Source organism: Gobius niger (genome assembly GCF_951799975.1).
Source record: "Gobius niger genome assembly, chromosome: 5".
Lineage (NCBI taxonomy): Eukaryota > Metazoa > Chordata > Actinopteri > Gobiiformes > Gobiidae > Gobius > Gobius niger.
Genome location: NC_136856.1, coordinates 30,201,517 through 30,216,258, shown reverse-complemented (window position 1 = coordinate 30,216,258; position 14,742 = coordinate 30,201,517). Strand labels below are relative to the sequence as shown.

The following is a 14,742-nucleotide window of genomic DNA, read 5'->3' as shown; positions in this document are numbered from 1 at the left end:
GACAAAAAGGAGCCGAAAACAAGGATGAAAACGCAACCACAAGAGCGACAAAAGCGTGATCAGAAAGTGTCAAGAAGTGACTACAACATGAGGAAAAAGATCCATTTAGATGAGTTTTGAAGGTCGTAGCTTTCAAATGAGGGGTTAGTCTGGCTTTGTATGGATTTGGGTAAAGCTGAACTGGTGAAAATGCACTCGGTTAAGGCGGGGGTTAAGAGGTTAAGTCTAAATTTATTGGCAAATGATGACGTGGCTCAATGATATTATTGAGTTTTGCTGTAAAAGTTCTATGAAAATATCCAAAATTAAGGTGGAATTGACCACATTCGTTTACGCAAAAGTTTCCAGTTTTGCCCAATTAATTCTCTTCTCTCTGTTCGATGGAATATTTGCAAATCTTTAGAAACAAAATACCCGTTTGTGGCATTAAAATGTAAGTAGCTGGACATTAAAACGCATTAAATTGGACTTGCTTCTCCCGGTATTTAGATTAGCAAAAAAAAAAAACCTTCAAAATACTGGTTAATCCAAGACTGGAAGGAAAATACATAATATTCATCTACTCAGGGTCAAATAATCTTGTGGCACCAGACCTTGACCGATCCCTATGCAAGAGTGTGAAGAAAAACGCCCGTATATTTCTCCCATTCTCCCAACTGTAGCCACGGCTGTCCAACCAGAAACGACATGACCATATGTGGGTTACAGCGTCATCTCGGTCGCCTTTCACGCTACACGGGGTTACCAAATATGTCAATATTTGTTAATGAATATGCATGGGGAAAACAAGGGTGTGCCACGATATTGTAGTTATTTACAAGAAGTGACAAAAAATCAAGGGTGAGTTTGGTCTATTCTGAGCAACAAAACTAGCTTCAAACCTCCACATTGACCATGTGAGAAATCGATGTGAGAAATCGATGTTTTCACCTCAAGTGTCTCGCGTTCAGTCGACAACGGGACTGGAACCGGAATACCAGGAGTTCATAAATGTATCCCCGGTTCACCTCCTTCTCTTTCTCTCGTCGCGCATTTCCCTGTCATCCCGCCATAATTGTTTCTTCCTCCCTGCTTTCCGCTCTGCTGCTGCCGCGAGCCTCCGTTCTCCTTTAGCTGCCATTGTACTGTCAGATTCTTTTTCCCCCCGTGGCGAGGCAAGAAGCGAGTTGCCACCAGGGGGAACTGGCGAGTTTAATTAGAGCAGACTAGCTACATGTGTCACCCCCCCCACCTCCCTCAAAGTACACACGCAAGACGGGACGGGGGCGGTGGTGAAGTTGTGTGTTTGTGGGGGGGGGTGGGCCCCGGGAGTCAGTCGGTCTGGGCCAGTCGAAACGGTTTCACTTGATGAGACGGGGGCCCCGCTAGGAAACGCCACTGTCAGAGCTGGGAAAGCTCCGAGTCTACGGAGACGCGGCAATGTCAAAGTCAGACTGATGAAAGGCAGCGCTGGTACGTTTGGAACGTGGTCGAGGGAATGCGAAAACCGGACGGACCTTGTGATTGCGATTAATGGCACGAATGCATAAGATGACAAGTTGTTACTGATTTCAAACATTGAAAAAAGAATATTCAGAATAAAAGATTGAAAACTGGAGTACATCTATGGTAAACAGTGGTGATCAAAGTCCTTGATTCCGTTACTTGAGTAAAAAGCACCGGGACAACTGGTCAATTGTTACTCCAATAAAAGCAAAAGATGCTCTTTGTCTGAGTACCAGGTATTTGCTATGGAAATAACATAAGTCCATCCATCCATCCATCTTCTTCCACTTGTCGTTTCCAGGTCGTAGGGGCAGCTGTTGGAGTTGCCCAAATCACATTGCACCAGCCCCTTATGGCTCCTCCTGCAGGTGGTGGGTCCACAGAAGGACGGCCTCACGATTAACCGGGCCTGTTGGTCTCTCATAAGGGGCTTCTGAACCGCTCTTTGTCTGACCCGTCACCTAGGACCTGTTTGCCCTGGGAGACCCTACCAGGGGCACAAAGCCCCCGACAACAAACCCCTCCACCACGTTAAGGTGGCGGTTCCAGGAGGGGATAACATAAGTGTTCAAAGTAAAAAGTACAATAACTTTGCGGCTTCTATTGGGCATCTTTTTGAGAGTTTCCATGGGTGAAACGACTGTCTGCAGATTTTGGAAGAGCCTTTTGTCATGAAAACCCCTAAATTTGAATGTCAAATCCTTAAATGCCTGCAGTGCTTTTTTTTTTTTTGTACTACAGAGAGAAGGCGGCGCGTCTGGGTCATCAAAAGAGAGTAGTGGTGCGAAAGACTTGTACAACGCTTTGGAAACTATGACCTGTCTGTTGGTTTTGTGCAGGTTGTCTAATGCTTTTTGCCGTTTGCTGCTGATACCTGGCAAACCAAATCAGGTCCAAAATCAGGCTGAACTCCTCTAGTCAAGTCTATGATCTCCAAATTTAGTCACAAAGTATCATTCACTGTAAATATCAATTGGTACCGATTACTTGGAATAGTTTGTGAACCTGATGCACTTCAGATTTTAAACAATGATTACTCGTACAATGATAGTAGTATTAAGAAAGCTTTCACAGTACTTTTGTGACTTAAACATTTTTACTGTTAAACTGTACTATTTTTCAATCAATCAATCAATCAATCAATCAATCAATCAATCAATCAATCAATCAATCAAACTTTATTTATAGAGCGCTTTTCATACACAGGTGCATCGCAAAGTGCTTTGACATTAAAAAAAAGACATTAAAAACGTTATTGCCCGACAAACCCTCACAATATATACAGTTGTCACAATACAAACACACCTACACCCCCTACCCTTAACTCTACACTCATGCTCACACACAGAATCAAAATCAAGACCATCTTAGTATTGGTCACTGGAATATTCTTGTTCCTGCAACAATAAGCCTTTTACGGTTTAGTTGTAATTATTTCCCATGAATGAATGTATAAGTGTATAAGTTATGAATTTTCTACATAGAAACAACAATGTATTCAATACTGACAAATCCTAGTTACTTAGTAATTCAAGTAGAGGATACAATTGGAATTCACATTGTAAAACAAAACCACTACATATCCATTATAAGTGGTTGTAATGGACATGTAGTTGTTTTGGGAATTCCAATTGTATCCTCTACTTGTGGACTTAACAATTCTGAGTTAACGTATGTTACAGAAAAAAATAATTGAGATGTGAATGTTTTGATGGACACAGAGGGCAGAGTTTGATAGCAATATCCATAACATGTGCAATATGTGTAAAAAAAAAAAACTAAAGCTGACGGCTCTAACCAGCAGCTTATTTCCCCTTTTCAACATTCATACCAATATCGACATTCCGACACATTTCATCATTTATTCCACTCTTCACACTCCCGCCTCTAATGTAACACAAACACCGCGGGGGAGCAATGGAACCCCTGTCAAAAATTTCCAATAACATTATGCCCAGATGCATTGTGAGGTTGTGTGCTGTGAAAAAAGTTTGTGTTTTCATTCAATTTATTCTCATTAAAAGTGTCTTCGCATCTGGAGAGCGCAGGTCGTATATATCCTGCTCCCAGCCAGAGCACAAATGAGCAAACTCCCACATGAATATATTTAGTAATGCACATACGGGTATCGGCTGTAGAGGTGAGGGTCAGGAAACTTTTTATCTGCAGGCAAAGCAAAGTTCACATTATTTCAAGTCTCAAATATGTAAATACTGGTGTTTCCAAGAGCTACTTCCTTTCCAGTGTCCTTGCAGAGCCGATTTTGTAGCATTTCGTCCCAAAATTTGGCAATTACTCGCTGCTAACCAGTTTGCATCGGTATATCCTTAATTTATAAAACATTTACATAGTTTGCTAAACATTTATAAGCGCCTGAATTCTTCTTCTTGTCTGAAAACCTCAAGCCAGACTTTGTACAAAAATAATTGGTGATTTTATACATGGGAGCGAGGCGCAGATGTTTCCCCGTGCTTCCAGATTGTGGATCATAGTTGCTCCACTGCTCTTTGGACTGTTGTCAGATATTGCAAAGCAGGCTGTCGCTGAACTCGCCTGTGGTTTACGCCTGTCCTTCGCTAGACGCGGGTCTCAGGTGTTTTTGCACAAGAGTTCAGGTGACGTGGCTCTGAAGGCTGCACACAAGTCAGGAATGGTAACGGTTAGGAAAAGGGTTCACAAATTCACAATTCGTCACCAGTTTGTGTTAAAGGAACAGGCCACATACTGAAATATGTTCTTACCAGAGCTTAGACGAGTTGATGCGTACCTGTCTGGTCACAAAGACCAGACAGGTACGCATCAACTCGTCTAAGCTCTGGTAGGACATATCTTAGTATGGAACTACAGTGGCCTATTCCTTTAATGGCGATGTTGCTGCCCAGCTTTGATAACAGGTATAGCCAAAAATGAGGTGTTGTCGGGTGGTTTGTATGATAATTTCATGGGGAGACACTACAGGCAAAACTCATTTTTTTCAGTTTTCAGGTTTTGGGCCAAATTGGTCTCTGAACATATAAGCTTTCACCCAGAAACATAAAATATACCTAATCTTCACAATAACATGTTTAAATATTGCACTGATTCAATGTTCCCCCATAGACTTATATGGGAGAATGCAATTTCAAGGGCCTTTTTCTCAACTCACATTTTTCTGTCATTGTGGTGGCACTATGTTCACGTCAGTCGGACCTAAAGACTTCACATTTTCCAGCCTGGGACTGAACAATATTTGGAAGATTTTTTCAGAGGGATTTTTTATTATTTAATCCCTAAGCCCCATTGATTGAGTTTTGAATGTCAAAAAATAAGGCGAAAATTAAATTTTTACACATTTTTCCACTAAAAAACAGCTTATTTTAAAACTAAACAAGAAAACCAAAATCCCCTCTGAAAAAGTCTTAGCAACTCATTTATTAATAAAGTGAAACAATAAATTTGAATGTAGCTCTATCCATTATTCAGATTTCGTCGGCGAAAAGATGGGAAATTCGGGGCATTTTTAGGCACAAAACACCTTGTTCTTATATGAAAAGATAAAATGACAGAAAACTTGCAATGTATTTTCTTCTCACATTTATGCCAGTGATCGACAGCAAAAGCTTCAAATTGATATCTGTAAAAATACATTTTTTCCCTATTCACCTGCAGTGTCTCGCCTTAATACTTATCAAGCACAACTTTTGAAAAAACAAACAATATTTTACATTTTATTTTACAAGTCGTATTTGGGGCAGAACTTGTCATCCCAGGGTGATCGTGGGTCCCGACGCCGAACCAGTTGAGCACCACTGATTTAAGACTCAGCGTTTTGCGACATATAACCTGGAATGTTCTGTAATGTGTATTGTGGCAGGAGTACATCTTACCTACAAGTTTAGCAAGTTTAATACACTGGATACACCTGGAATTACCTCATTGTTCTCATCAGGGGTTGCTGCAGTTGGTCAGGTCTAGGTTTAGAACATCCAGAATGACCAGGTTATTCCATCAGCGGTCTTCTTCTTCCCTGATGGCACAGGCATATTCCAAGATGACAAGGCCAGGATTCATTGGGCTCACGTTGTGAAAGAGTGGTTCAGGTAGCATGAAACATCATTTTCACACATGGATTGGCCACGACAGAGTCCAGACCTTTGAGATTTTTTTTTTTTTGAGGTGTGCTGGAGAAGACTTTGTGCAGTGGTCACACTCTCCCATCACCTACAAAAGATCTTGGTGAAAAATGAATGCAACACTGGATCTTTTGACTTTGCAGAAGCTTCTTGAAGCAATGCCACAGCGAATGTGTACTGTGATCAAAGCTTAAGGGGAGACACTACAGGCAAAACATTTTTTTTTTCAGTTTTCAGGTTTTGGGCCATATTGGTCTCTGAACATATAAGCTTTCACCCGGAAATGAAAAATACGCCTAATCTTCACAAAAACATATTTAAATATTGCGCTGATTCAATGTTCCCCCATAGACTTATATGGGAGAACACAATTTCAGGGGCCTTTTTCTCAAAACACATTTTTCTGTCATTGTGGCGACACTATGTCCACGTCAGTCGGACCTAAAGACTTCACATTTTCCAGCCTTGGACTGAACAATATTTGGAAGATTTTTTCAGAGGGATTTTTTATTATTTAATCCCGAGCCCCATTTATTGAGTTTTGAATGTCAAAAAAAAAGGCGAAAATGAATTTTTACAATTTTTTCCACTAATAAACAGCTAATTTTAAAACTAAACAAGAAATCCTAAATCCCCTCTGAAAAAGTCTTGGTATCTCATTCATCAATAAAATGAAACCATAAATTTGAATGTAGCTCTATCCAATATTCAGATCTCGTTGCCGAAAAGATGGGAAATTTGGGGCATTTTTAGGCATAAAACACCTTGTTCTTATATGAAAAGATAAAATGACAGAAATCGTGCAATGTATTTTTTTCTCACATTTATGCTAATGATCGACAGCAAAAGTTTCAAATTGATATCTGTAAATATACATTTTTTCCCTTTTCACCTGCAGTGTCTCGCCTTAAGGCGGTCCAATCAAATATTGGAGCTCATGATCTGTTTCTTTTTGTTTGTTGTGGCGACTTGTTTTTCTTGTAAGCCAGTGGAGATTATAAGACTCCATGGAAATAAGTTGTCTAGTTTACAGAGGATGCGTTGTAACCAAAGTATCATATTGCCACAACCAACGCAACACAGCCCTCCCCACATCTAATGAAAAATGTATGACAACGCGCCCCCCGGATGCACATGCCGAAGTGTCCTTGAGTGTTCCATAGTGTCTCTTTATAATGAAGGGCCTTTCCCTTCAATCTGACACAGTCGCCAATTATCCCCTCTAAAACACGGAGTGAAAGTTTGAGTGACCTCCGCCTTCGCCTGGCCGTGTAATGAGTCTCTCCAGACGGTGGGAGGAAGCAGCTATGGTCGTTATGCGCTAGGCGTGTCCGGCCTGGCTAATTCCGACACCGCCACACAGCACCCGGAATGGATACAGTCATCCGCTCTGAAAAGTCACTCTGCTTCGAATCACTTTTGACACTCGCCGCTATTAGCACGCCATTAGCAGTTCAAGGACAATTGCGCTGTGTTTTTTTATTTTTTTGTTGGATGGTTTATCCGCCGCCAGGGCCCCAACTCTGAAGATGGACGTGGAATACTGATGGGGCGTGAAAGGCACTTTTGACAGAATTCATAATAATCCCCTTTTTGTCATGCCCTTGATATTAAAGATTAGCAAAATGCCTTTGACATTTCATATTGCAAAATGGATCCATTGAAGTGGATGTAGTCCTTTCAATAACCCTGGCATGAATACTTTATATTCAATCTGCGCCTGAACTCAGAGGACACACTCCGTTTCATAATGTGCAGAGCAAATGTAGTGGCTGGCAGATTAAAATGTTGCTCAATAATGACCTTTTCACTGTTTGGCCAGTTTGATTCATTGCAATGGGTTTGTACACTGACGCTATGTAGAATCAACAATTATGCAAATAATTATTATAGAAAAGTCCCCAAAAAAATGCTTTAGTGTACAGAGACACCTGAATGTAAATAATCAAACAAGTTGTAGCCTCCTTGAAGACTTCTCTGTGCACTAAGCCACAAAGCATAAGGATGTGGTCAGTTTATTACCTGAATATACGGAATGAGTGGCTCGTTTTAAAGTGATATTCTGGAAGTCCACATGTTTCTTAATCTCATAAAATGTGCAAAATCGACCGCCTGGTCTTTCATTAGGATGTACATCTTAGCAACTGATCAGAGTCTCGCATCCTCCCACATTGACCAATGAGACGAGCGTTTCCTATGAGCCAGCCTGTCAGTACACTCCAGGCAACTGGAAACAAAATTTCCCACCTCCCACTTGGAAAAATGCCTTGGAACGCCACTTGAACTGGTAATTACAACTTATAAACTCGAAGTCCTCCAGACTGCTACAAGTTCAAATGCAAGATGAAGACAGTAATGGCGGCCCCCAGTGGAAGAGTGCAGCTAATAATTAAACTGTAACAAAAGAAAGTGCATCAGTGACGTTGCTGTTGATCAGTTTTCAATATAACGTTATGTTGCATGTTTTTAATTATATCTGGTTCGGAGAAACGTTCATTTAATGTTAGCATCGAATGAGCTAACAGTTGTAGCATTAGCCATTTTGCTACATATGAGTTTTATCACCTGGAGCGCTCTGAGGTCGCAAGTCGTAATTTTCAATTGGGAAAGACACCAGTTACAAGTTGCTTTCTGTTTAAAGAGGGCATGAATTTGATTGTTTACTTTTAAATTTAGAGACTAGCACTTTAAAAGATGATGCAGCTCAGGATTTCTCAGAGATGATTATTAAGGAGGCTTTGTCCATTCTAAATTCTTTTATTCCCATGAGGGGCAGTGTTAGCCAGGACACTAACATCCAACAGATACAGGTGGGGGATATTGTGCATGATTCAACTTTTTAGAACTTTCTACAGTGTTACAATGTTGACACCTCATTCAAAACATGTACAAAGTTGTATGTTCACACTTTCGAGGAGGCTTCCACCGGAGCTTTTCAATAACAAAGCAACAAGCTCCAGCCTTTTGTGATACTAGTGATACCAGTGATCGATAGCAGTGTTGTTCTGATGGGGAGCGAGGGGTGGAGGGTCTTAACAGGACATTTTCTAACCAAAGAAAGATGATCATGAACCAAATGTGTGAAAAAGCCTCTAGTCTCTAGGAACAAAGGGACTTGACCAATACAGGTTAGTAGTATTTTGTTTGTCTGCCTTTTGCTTTGATTACAGTGCACATGAAGTCCCTGGTCATTCTGGTAGACCGGTTTGAAAGGCTAAATCGAGACGGTAAAAGTTTTTGACCAAGCAGTCTGTACTTCCTCAACTCAATTTTGAGCTTGTTTTTTTTTTTGAGGTGTTGTAACACTGCCACTGCTAAAAAACAACAACTTTTGGCTAGAGTGAAATTATTCTATTTCAGGCACAGTGTGGCGTATTGAAAAAACAGTCTGGCACAGGTCGCACAATCTGTCTTACCCGAACAGATGAACAGTTAGAGAACTTAAGTGTCTGCAGAAGTATTCCTATTTAAGTTAAAAAATGGAGCTTCTAAGATGTAGGTTCAAAATAATGTAGGCATCTGGAGAGCGTAAGCCAAACTAAACATTCACAGGTACCGGTATTCATTGGATTTTCCGTCACAAAGAAAAGGTCCACAATAATTCGGCGTTGTTGGCAGGATGTGCACATACTGCGCCTTCTGTTTCTGCCTATTCTTAGACGGGCTTGCTTCATGCGGTACCAAATCCCCAAATTCACATTCATTTGAACTTTTTAATATGAATAAAAAACAGATCTGTTGCCCCCTTTCAATCCAATTGCCAGCTGTTTTCTTAAGCAATCACAAAAAAGTGACCCTTGATCATTCGCTCAAAGCTAACGCTGTAGACTAACTGCGCAAAATACAGCTCTCCCGACTCCCGTGTACTTCATCCAGCGGTACAAAACTAATTAAGCCCGGCCAATTACCGTGCACAGCTGGACCGCTTTTATAGGTTCTTTTCGTTTCGCCCAAGTTTGATTGCTTGTAAATGCACGCTTGATTTAGAGTTCTTTACCGACTCGAGCGCACTGGTCCCACTGACAAGAAACCAATTAATCACATTAGAGGTCCAATTAACAAGTGCGAAAGTAGAGGGGAGCCGGCGAGGCTGAGCGAGAGACACGGGGCGCTCGCAGAAGTAATGTACGCGGGTAATTACAGACCGGCGCTAGGTACTGGCACTCCAGATCCAGATGACAACCCCGCACAATAGGAGAGGAGTCAAGCAATAGTGCTCTGAGTGACGGCAGCGTAATAGACTTTAGCCTACGGACTGCAAGGTCAGTTTTACAGTGTATTGGACGACACACGATGAAAATGCACCAAAAAGGGACAAATGAATTGAGTTTGTGGAGTGAGCACGTTTTTGGATGCAAAAACCTTGTACGACTGGTTTTCAGCTCTGCTCATCAACATGTCAAACCAGAAGTGAAGCCAAGTGAAACTTTGAGTGTAGCTTCTTGTAATCGACAAAATGTAAGATGGTGATCAAGATTGGATTGAAATGATTCTGAAATATCTGCCAAAAAGGACATTACCCCCACTGTATCATATTGTTTGATTTGCAAGGTCAACTTTATTTGTTTAGTGTAGGCCTTAGCTTTAGCTAAGCTAGCACTTTGGGGATGAGTATCAATTTAACTTTATTTAATGCTAACCAATAAAAAATATGCTAAAATATAATTGATAAAACAATTTTGCTACATTTTTAACTGTTATTTCTTTTATAGAAACAGACAGCAATTTGTCATATTAGGGGGCGGGGCCTAATGAGGGGGAAGGAAGTATGTTACGAAAATCATATCTAGCACAAAAGAAGTCAAGTCAAAATCAGTCCATTATAAAAGTTTTTTTTTTTTCACAGGAGATTGTCCACCCGAAGTGGAAAACTGACACTCAAAGCTAGCAGTTAGCATAAGCATGAAGCTAATGTTAGCATTACGGTTAGCATTCACTGTTATGTAGTGATGGCCAAAAACCCGGCGCTTGTATCGCTCTTCCTGACGCAGATTGCTTCAATACACTGCGCTGGAAGCAGCTGGTCACAAAAGTATGAATTGACTCTGTGCATAACTTCAAATCATAACAACGCCACCCAAGAAGTGACTTCCTGTTTCGATGCGGCACGCCAAAATAAAAGCACCATCTTATTCATTCGTTCAGCAGTTTATTAGTTCAAAGAGTTTTACTGATACAGATGTTTTTTGGTTCATACAATAGCGATGTAACTCAAACCCGTGATGAATACATTGTATCCGTTTCCCATTTAACTGTGTTCACGTGGTGTACGTTGCGCCAGGCTGTGGGCCAGCCAGAATACAGGCTCTTCCTATTCTTTATAAAGTCACCCCCGATCTGCGCAAAAGCTCGGGGAGCGACCGCTGTTAACTTCGCCATGGGTGTCTATTCAACCCATGTCCAACCCCCGAGCAACACATTTTCTGCACTAGGTGAAAATGACACAGAGTGCACCATGTCAACGCAAACGTTATTGTCTAAAGCAGGGGTGCCCAAAGTGGGCAGGGCAGGGCAAGTTTATTTGTAGAGCACAATTCATACACAAGGCAGTCCAAAGTGCTTCACAGTTGCATAAATATAAGAAAACAAATACAATCAATAAAAACATCAACATAGAACTAATCAATTACAGTAAGAGGCAAGAGTGTAGATAAAATACTTTCAGTTATATGCACTTTTAAGTCTTGTTTAGATGTGCTCTAGTGGGGACTAGTGGGGCCCGCGGGCTAAATTTGTCCCGCCAGAACAATTAAGTTGGCCCGCCAGAGAGTGACCAACTTTTGCGTTGCGTATGGTTAATACTAACGCTCTCCCATTCATTCTCAATGGTAAATGTGGTTGCAGTACACTTTTTGGCCACCACCGTCAAATTGGGCGCACTGTCTCACCCCTTATCAATCACAGAGCGTTGAAGCAGCAACTTTCCAATTTTTTCAACTTTTATTGTAATGGTTGTTGACATCAACAAAGGTACATGTTAGAAATTGACTGACAAAAGAATCTAATGTGGCATTTTCTTACTTAACAAATGAATGAGGTAAAGTCACTGTAGGTACTCTATAGGTGTTGTTGTTTACATTTTGCACTATATTGCTGCAATAGTTGTTTTAGTTCTACTAAAACTGGGCTTTTGCCATAGTTAACATTTGTTGTAGCATGTTTTGTGCTACACACTGTCTGTATTTGAGCAGAATTTCAACTGCTCAAATAAACAAATAAACTAAACTAAACTAGATATAATCAACTGCAAATGTATACCAAAAAATAAAATAACTATTATTATTTGCAGTTATGTGTTTCACACTTGACATTGCCGTGTTTGGCCCGCGACCCACAAGCACCTTTTCATTTTGGCCCTTGGAGACAAACAAGTTTGGGCACCCCTGGTCTAAAGCCTGCAGGGCCCTTGAAGTGTTACAAGGCTTCACTCGCCTATTACTAGAACATTTGGGACGTTAAATCACTTTGTTCCATTTGGTGTCTCTGTATCTTTAATTGGAAGAACTGACATCCACATTTCAGGATTGAGTGTAGGTAAAAGAAGAGGTTTTTTCCTCCCCCTTCTCTGTTGCTGCTGTAGATTAAATTGTTGCCCCTTGAATAGTGGTCATTTCAAGCATAGAATCTTACAAAAATAAATACCTATGTTGTGTGTAAGGTGGGACGAAAACAAGTAAAATATGCTGAGGCCTACCAAGGATGTTCAGCTCCTCGAGTGAAGTGCTGTCCGGGCAGAATAGGGCCCTCTCTGCGCTTGACATTTATGCTTTTGATACTGTGAGATAAAAGGCGCGGAGTGTGTGCACTTTGGTGATGGCAGGTGATTTGTTCTAAATGTCATTTGAACTTTTTAAGCTCCCCGTGTGCGAGCGCCTCACTCCATAACCGCATTTTAGCATCAAAAAGGCCACACTTGAGGTACTCGGTAAAGAATCACAAATGACAAAGCGTTACTGTTGGAAATGTTGCAGCGTTGTGTGATTGGGACACATTGTTGATGTTAGAGAAATCGCTGCCATGTGATGCGGTGGGACATGGATGGACGGACATGAGAAATTCAAACTTGCCAATTTAGAAACGTATCATTTCTAAGTTGGGCAAAATAATAGTGTAAAAGTAAATGCTGAAAAGTTCATCAAAAACATGAACACAGCTGAATGTGCTTTGGACCATACTTTTTGCATTTGTTATGAATTAATGGCATGCAAGATTGTGAAATGTAGACTTAAATGCTGACTCCAAACAGGTGTAGCGCTTTTCAGTAACATTTAAAGTGCATATTTTTTAATGCTTTTGAAAACATGACTTAGTTGAAAGTTATTTTTATTTGAAGTTTGAAGTGACTGACAGGAGGTGGCATAGATAGAGGTAAAGTTCTATAGCATTTTGACTCATTTCCCACTGACATAACATGGTTGGCAAGGCAACTGTTTAAAATAGATTGCTATCTATCTATGTCACTTCCTGTCAGTGTCCAATAAGGACATATACACATATATACATCACAAAAATTGTCAAACTAAAGAAAGTTGGGTACATTTTTTCAGTAAAATCTTTAAAGAGGGGGTATTATGCTTTTTTCAATCACATAGCACCAGTCTATATCACACTACAATGATGATGGAACCTTCTGTTGGTCTGTAAAGGCAGTAAATTAGAATAACTGCCTTGTATAAAATTGCTTTCTCAAAATGGCTGTAGCGAATGTCTTGAAATAGGCCTCTGTCTCTTTAAGAACCTCTGACCCTTTCCGACACACCCCCTCCACACGCTGTCTGTGGCATCAGTGGGGAGGGGGTTCTGCTGAGGAGCAGTGGTTGGTTACTCGGCTGGTGATGAAAGGTCGGAGGCGTCTCCAGGAGGCGGGGGCGTTCCTTGGAGGACTCAGGCAAACCTATCCCTAAGATGGCTGCCATCAGAGTTTTTACAGATTACTCAAAAATACGTGAATGTGCCAAGGCAACACTTCAGGTATGTTTTTAATGAGGGAATGACATAATAATATGATGTAAAGCTTGAAAAAGTCGATTTTGCTGCTTAATACCCCCCCCCCCCCCTTTAATATTATTGTGTTAAAGCTTCTCTAAGCAATCCTGTTTTGCCAGTCCGGTAACAATACATTACCAATTAGCTCTTCACAAACTGTAGAAGAAGACCAGCGCTGCAGCTCTCCCTCACCCGTTTATTATAATAGATCCATGCCCTCACCCCCACATAACCCTCACACACATGTGAACAAGAGATCACAAATGTTCGAAGCAGAAGACGCAGCAACAGTTTAGCATTATGACAGAAGTTTACAAAAAGATCGTGAACTAATAAGCATCTGACCGACCTGCTCTGATGCAGCTGATATCCTCGTGAAATGTCAGTTTGTTTGTTTATCCAATATCTACAGGAGCTGTCAGGTCTTTTTCCTTTTTTATTTTCCTCACAAAGCAAAGCTGCACCGGAGGAGAGGCTGAGGCATTCAAGGTTGCGGGAAGAAAAAGTACTGCGCTGTAAACTTAGTTCTAAATGGAATTATATTATGTTCTAAATGTTAAAAAAAAGTGACAGACGTTCATGAAAGTTGCAGTCTAGCAAATAAATGCAAATCTCACAATATCTTATTTATGCGGATGAATGTGTGTTTCACACAAGATTAATGAGATTTCCGTGGCTCATTGAATGCAATCAGAGCAGTGTGTGGTCTAAACAATGTGGAGGGGAGTGAGGGGCGTGGGCGACGGGGGAAAGCCAGGTGAGGGGATGGTGGTGGAGCAGAGCAGACTTCACTACTACTCACTACTACTACCTACTGATGAAAACATTTCAAAAAGACATTGCTTAAAGGAATAGGCCACCGTTTTTACACACTGAGATATGTTCTTACCTAACCTTAGACGAGTTAATATATACCCGTCTGGTCCTTGTCCGTGCGCTCTGTCGCGCAAACGGAGCACATACGCAGCCTCTGAGACTTCCCCCCACTCACTTCCGTCAATAACATTTAGGAGTTACTGCGCGGACGTTGTGCTCCTCGTATCATTGCGCCTCACAATATAGTACCCCTTTTTATCTGCTTATAAAATCGACATGTTACATTTCTGTGTAAATATACTTCGCATGAAAACACTTCACGTAACTTTATTTAAATAGGGAA

At 41.0% G+C, this 14,742-nt stretch overlaps 1 protein-coding gene across 2 annotated transcripts in view; it reads left to right on the top strand.

Moving 5' to 3' along the window:
• lingo2 (leucine rich repeat and Ig domain containing 2) overlaps positions 1 to 14,742 on the top strand; it is a 536,443-nt gene that overhangs the window by 284,798 nt on the left and 236,903 nt on the right. The gene's annotated exons all lie outside the window — the stretch shown is intronic.